Raw genomic sequence first — 7,487 nt, forward strand, 5'->3', positions numbered from 1 at the left:
TTTGAGGTGCACAAAACGCGTCGTGGTCCACTTAAAAATTGATGGTGTTTAAATAAAAATGTGTATTTGCATTGCAGGCTTAGGTTTTTATGTTATTGGCTAGTCCTGTGTAAAAATGTAAATAATCATAGAATGCAAAGATATACTAACTGAAAATGTTGCAAAGGCAATGTGTCAGATGTTGAAACTAACAAATGACATGATTTTTGTGCTCATGTTGAGTTTGATACCTGAAAAACATTTCAAAGAAGTTGCAGCAGAGCAAGTTTACCACTGCGTTGCATCACCTCGTCTTTTAACAATCCCCTGTGTAAGAGTTTGTGAACTTGGAACATTGTTGTACTTTTGAAAGACACTGTTTCCTATTATTACTTGATATAAGTTTTCATCAGTTAAAGGCCTCCTGTGTCATATTTTGAAACAAAATATTTAATAATGTGCAGCATGATTTCAGTGAGTGGCAGGATTGGACTGCAGGCAGGCTAAATAAGCACTTTTTCACCCTGTAATGTGTAAGGAATGTAGTTTGGCTTTATCTCCATGAAATAGTCCTTGAGCAAAATAATACATTGTTTTCATAGTTGAATATATTACTCCAAAATCTGTATCCAGCCCTCCCTCACTCCTTTTTATCCAGTTCATGTTTGGAGTGGGGCTGGAGCCTATCCCAGCTGTCATAGGGTGGGAGGCTAGGTACACATAAAGACTCAATCATTCACACTCACGTTCATGTTCAGTGGACATTTGTGTCTTTGGAATGTGGGAGGAAGCCACAGAGAAGTGCAGGACCTGGCAACCACTGCACCACCATGCCGCCCCAAATTTTGTGGTGTGGTGGTTACCTATCACAGACAATGCGCCCAGTCTTTGCGCTCACAACATCTTCTGTGGGGTAGTTCCTCTTCAGCCTGAAGGGTGGGACGTCCCTGATTTCCGAACAGCACATCAGACTCAGATCTCTCAGACAAAAAGAAGTTCATGGATTTTTTTTACTTGGATGCTAACTGTGTTCAGTGACAGTAGTACCCACAAGTGTTCCCGACCGCATACAGTGATTCCCACTACAGAACCACATCTGTATTCAATGAAGATGATTGCTATTCAGTATTGGTTTTCATCCTTTCAGAGGTTTCTGTGGATTCTCTGAATCTTTTTATATTATGTAGTCACAGATGATGAAATCCCCAAGTTCACCTTATCTAGCTTTTGCTTGTGAACTCATTGTCCATGCAGAAAGATGAACACATTGCAATCTTTACTTCTGAAAGGTTCAGCCTCACAGGTGAAATTTCAAAGTTTCAGTAATTGATTTGTGGGTTTTAAGACCATATAAAGAATGCTTTGAGTGATTTGCAAATCATTACAGTGTGTATGCATTTACATTTTACAGTAATCTGACTGTAAAATGTAAATGCATACATTTACATTTGTAAAATGTAAATGCATATATTTTACAAATGTATGCATTTCACAAAACACACCTACCGTGTTTTGTGTTGGAGGTGTGTCCTTTCCCCTGACTCTGATGTCACCCCTTTCCCCTGCAAAACCAGTGCACAGCTGACTCCACTCAGCAATCAGCACTGGGCATGAAAGCTTGGGAAAAGAGCTGACCAGCCCCAGTGGGCAAGCTTCAGTAGTGTTGAGTGTCTGTGGTCTTCTTCTTCTAGCAAGTGTGGGTTTTTTGGTTGTTTTTTTTTTACAGGGAGAGAAAGGCTTTAATTAAATCTCCTTCCTTTCAGCCTGCATTTAGAGTTTGCTGTCATCTCTCTTTTGTCTTCAGTTTTTCATAAACGTAGGGTCTTATCTGTCTAAGCTAAACCTTTTAAACAGAATCTTCACATTATTTCTGAATCTACCTCCTGCAACTCTTTTTTTCCTTCTCTCTCACCCTTGTTATAGTGACTGCTCTCATGAAACACTAACATATTTGGAAATGGGGTGATAAGAAAACAATAAAATATCTATCACATTTTTTCAAGTCTGTGGTTATGTCACAATGTTTTACATTCACACAAAATGAAGAAAAGACCATCTTGAAGCCTACCTTGAAGATGCTGTTAGAAAGATGTCTGCTCTTTAATGACTCAAATTGACTGATTAGCTAATCTGCATGTCAATACACAGCCTACTCATGCCTGCACGCTGTTGCTTAGCATTTCATGCAGGATGGCTAAAAAAGCTCCAGCTGAAATTCTGAATCTCATGATGCTCTCTCTTCAGGTCAGCACTGTTTCGTAAACCCTGAGTGTGCATGAAATATGGCCTTTTCTGACATTCTCCCAGGATGCTGTATTGCCTAAGTTTCTTGCAGGAATAGTTGTGAGTGATGGATTCTTGATGGATCCCCACAGGCTTGGGCTTCTGGGATCAAAAAACTGTCTCTTTCATGTGTTTTTTTAATGTTGTGTGAGAGGGTTCTTATCACACCATTTCACAACTCTCTCCTTATACTGATAGGGCGCTATTCTTGTGCATTAAGCCCAAGATAGCTGCATCTTCTGAGAATTTGATGACACAATTATCCCAGTTCGTGCTTCTGCAGTAACTCAAGCGGGCACACAAGAGCAAACACTGAGAGGAGACAATTGTAGCTCTAATGTAGCATGTGGATGTGTTTTGATTGACAATCACACTGAGAGCTTTTTCATCTGGGTAAGGTATTTCCAAGAAGCTCTGGAAAACTCTGGAAAACCTGATCTCAATTATAGACATTTATATGTATTGACTATTAAACAGGTTCTTCAATTGTGCGCTAATGTATCCAACTCTGGTTTTTAAAAGCAGGAATTAATTGAGGCAGAGATCTGACTCCTTGTTACCTTTGTGGGGAAGTGCCTTTTAATAATTGTTTGCATGATTTCTGTTTCTTCCTACACATTTTACGTCAGTGAAGATGGGCACAAGAAGAAAGCTTCCAGGTCACATTTTATCAGAGAAGCTGCATTTGCTTGGTTGAATCTGGCAGTATGCAGCTGATTACAGGAGTATTAGTGACTCAAAGGTAGAGAGTGCAAAGATTATTCTCTCCCTGAGTGTGCATATTTCATAAAATAAATAGTATGCTTCTTGATGCTGTTCATGTAATATATAGCTCTTACACTGACCAGCCACTTCAATAAATCCACTTGCCTAATACTGTATAGGTCAAAACATCTCTGACCTGTAAGGATGTTTGTAATACATCCATTGTCCCAGTAGGTCTGCTTGACATTAAGGCCAAGACAGCGCCGCAGGCCTTTTGTCACATTCCTTGAGTTCAGTTTTTGGTTCTAAGTGGAGAACCAGATGCTCTGGTGCACACAGGGCAGGAGATTGATATTCATTGGTCACACTTCTGTAACAGCCTTACAGCCACAGTGCACCAGTGCACTGTGCCTTACAGCCACAGTGCACCAGTGCACGCATTAATGACATAGTCCCCTCATCCCCTTGCTTTGGGAACGGTTATGATTGATACTCACAGGTACAGTGTAAAAGCTACAGACAGGGGGGTTAAAAGAGAAAAATAGAGCTGTGGTCATATTCAGTCCAGATTAATTGGAGATAAAGTATCGGAATTTCAGGAGCAGGACCACACCTCCAAACACGCTCCTTCCAGTTCTTATCTATATATGTTCTCCCAGTTCTACAAGCTGTTCATTCTTGTTTCCCACCCTCCCTCCCCTTTTCAATTCTTTAACTTCTTCACTTCTATTTAGTACATGGAGATCTGCCAGGCCTGGGAGCTGCCACCAGTCTCCTTCGAGTCCTTCCCCAAACCGCAGCTCAATTCATTTCCAAGCCATTCACCTTTACCTACTAAAACGCTGTCGAACTTAAAATGAGGACGTGGGCCCAGCTAGTGAACTGATAACTCCAACAAGACTGGGTCTAGGAAATCAAAACATACACATGCACACAGAAAGCCTTCAGTTTCTGATTGGATTTTGCAGCATTCTGTAGAAAAAAGAAAAACATGATGCAAACTGGGCACACAGGTTTGGAGAATGCATCTTTTGGGAGACCACAAAGATGAAAACCACAACACAGACCTTTCCTTGGAGGAAGAACGATTAGATAAGAGTGCCATATTTAAAACGTTATCGGTAATGGTGAGGATGATTGTGTTACCTTCAGAAGAAGATAACCTGGGAACAATATCCAGGGAGATGGCTGGCCAATTTAAATGATGGAGAGGAAGAAGGATAGAATAACCTGGAAGGGCACTGGTGGGAGTGCTTGCTCTGGGCTCAAATTAGGGCAGGAGGCACCAAAGGCCACTCATTTCTTCCTTTAGAGCAGACTTAGGTGGCAGCAGTTTCTGAAATCTAAAATCAATTTTAAAAAAAAATTCTCAAAACATGAGTGTTTATTGAACCTTCTGACAAATTATGTCTATATGAGTTTTCATTTGTTGAATTTTTTCTGCGTTGTTGAAATTATTGCTCATGGTAGCGCTTCATGTGTCACATTGTATACATCAAGTTTTTCTGGAAAACAAAATCACACTGATGATGTAAAGGCCACAAAAACTAATGTATAAAATAGGATTCACTTATTCAGGGTTAAAGCCAACAAATTGGTGTAATTAGCTCTCGTGGTTTTGCTCTACATTTACATTTCTGTTTAAATTTGAAGTAAAAAGACATTTTAAAACATAGTTATGGTCCCAGTTTTGAGTGAGAGTCTAATATTTAGACCAGATTGCTCAAAAGAAGATCCTGAAGCTCAGAATTTAGTTTAAATAATGGTGAGACTTTGATCTCAAAGCTATAACCCTTTGAAAGATTGTCCACTGCAGGCCTCTGGTTATGTCTTTCATTTGCACTTCCCTCTCTACTTACTTCATCGTTCACTGACGGTACTTCCTTTAAAATGATTATAATGGCCATGCAGAAGCTCCTTTCATAGACTTGATTAGTAGAATATCTTTAATCTGTATTCACGTAGCACTCCCATTATCCTTTGTGTTGTGAATAGGGACTAAATACAGTGTGAATGTTGTAATGATTACACTAGTCAGACAGACTGTAAAAATGCAATGGGCTTGATTAATTATTAAAAACCTTCTGGTCTTTTACAGGTTGTGAGCATGAATGTGTTACAATGGAGATAACTTAAACTTTATTCAGGGTCAGTTTTTTGGTAGGAAAGGGTAATTATTTGCATTTAAATCCACGTCTGCCTAATGAGCCCTCGACAGCTCACCCCTGCCCTACAGTGAGAGGGAAATTTCCACTGGAGTTGTTGTTGTCATCCAGTTGCTCACCCTTCCACCAAAATGGCACTGACAGAATGCACAGACATTTATGGCTGATATGCCCAGCTGTTTGTTGACAGTGGGGAATAGGAGCTGACTACTGGCAGGAATGTAGGCTGACAGAGAGCGGAAAAGTACTGGGGGTAGTCAACAACTACTCCCATAAGCCCCCTGACCTGTTAAGCACGTTCCAATAGTTGAGTCTCGAGGGCCAATTTTAAACAAGCCTGTAGTTACAAGCGACAGCAAAATAAAATGACATTTATTCTCTGGAACTAGGTTGTTCTGATCTCTCACAGGTTCATAAAATGCTTCTCTTGCCATTTGTATTGGCAGTGATAAGCCACAGTCAAACAACTATTGATGTTCTCACTCTACTTTTTCCCTCCCAGGACCAGTTCAGATGCCAGGATATGCTCATACCCAGTATTGATCCAATAACATTGCTCTCTTTTCCCCACATTTTCCCACTGAAACAAAGTGGACTCGTTTTTATGTAAAGTGTGGTGCAAAATCCTGTGTCAGTGAGCCAAATTATATAACTGCCCTACTGAATTTTCTAATGATGCTGTTGTAGAAAAACTCCTTCTAACGTGTTCCGTCTAGAAGTAATCCCTGATAGTCAAAATTTCAGGCTGCAGACAGAGCTAAACAAACTTTTTGCACAGTTTCATTTTTTTTTAAGTCTTGGTTGATGTCAAAAAACAGCAGGAGTCCCTGAAATGAACATCTCGGGCAGACGCATCTGCCCCATCCACCTGTTGTCAAAACCTTCAGTTTGTGAGAGTTAGCCAGTCAGAAGAAAGTTGGCTTAAAGAGTAAAATGGTGTGTCACAGAGTAAAGATTAACCAAGGGTCTGCACTAAAGAGCAGATGGATATGTTAGCACTAATGCATTTTATTTTTTCTTCCCGCCCCAGGAAATTAAAACCTTCAGACACTTAATTGCATTCTGATTAATTCTGATGAATTGATTTTAATCTTTTATGTCTTAATATATGCTGGACGTTTCTTAAACAATACAAAACTGGACTAGAACCAGTTTAAAATGGCAAAATAATTCAGTTTCTTATTCTTTGTACCTTCATTTTTTTTCAATGCTCATTTTTATTCTGCTGAGTCAACACAAGACATGATTATTTTTCTGTGTTCTTGTGTTTGCTTGCCTCTCATGTGAGAGTCAGGTGTCCCAAGTCACAAAGTGACAGCTCTTTTTGAAATCAGGTGACGTTCGTGTCTTTTGTTTGGAGAAGTAACGCACTTAAATGTGCACGACCTGTATCTACACAATTTGTGCCGCATATCTTTATGCATGTTAAAAACATATTTCACAAATATGGGAACATGTATATATCTCAACTATGTTAATGAAGCTGACTGACAGATCAAAAACAACAAAGGCATCTAAACTAAGTCAAAATTGAGCCTTACTGGAGTAATACTTGAACAAATATGTTACTCTTTAAATGACTGAAGCAGAAAGAGGAAAGAGGGGTACCCGAATCTAACCATCACATCAAAAACAGTAAATATGTTGCCGTTTTCACACGACTGTCTGATTCTCATGGATGAGACAACAGGAAATTGCATTGCATGCAAAACAATAACGCATGCGCGTTACTCTGGGAAAAAAATGGAAGAAATTTCACAGGTTACTGCTGCAAAGCTTAAATGTGTCCCTTGAAATAAAATTAACAAAATCATCAGGGAATAGTAGTGCAAATCAAGCGTCCCTCGGGTGTGCTTCGAATGAGGATGATTAGACACATCACTGACTGCAGCCTTTACAAATCCTAGTTTTGACATTAGCCTGAAGTGAAATACAAAACACGAGCATACATGAAATTGACCAAATAATGCATGAAAATACAGAAAAGGTTTTTTACTCTTTGCTTGTTCATAGCAGAAATATGTGGCTGGCTGTTACATTGTTGGCTTCTTGTATTCTCTCTTTCAAATGAAACATTTTCAAGGACAGCAAATCTTCCTCTGACTGGCAAGTTTTAAAGTCTTACAGGAAAAGTGCTAATCATTTCAAAGTATTCCAATGCAAGGCATAAACTCACAGATTCATCTATCACAGCTGCTCGAAATACCTTAAAATGAAGCAAGATCAAATCTTGTTAGAGCACAAATGTAGCTGATATGGCGCAATAAACAACCTGTCACTTGACAACAATATGACTAATGCTTGTTTTGATGATGTCTACCAGGGATCAGCTTATTATCATGTACTGGGACCTGG

This window comes from Pelmatolapia mariae, linkage group LG8 (genome assembly GCF_036321145.2).
Source record: "Pelmatolapia mariae isolate MD_Pm_ZW linkage group LG8, Pm_UMD_F_2, whole genome shotgun sequence".
Lineage (NCBI taxonomy): Eukaryota > Metazoa > Chordata > Actinopteri > Cichliformes > Cichlidae > Pelmatolapia > Pelmatolapia mariae.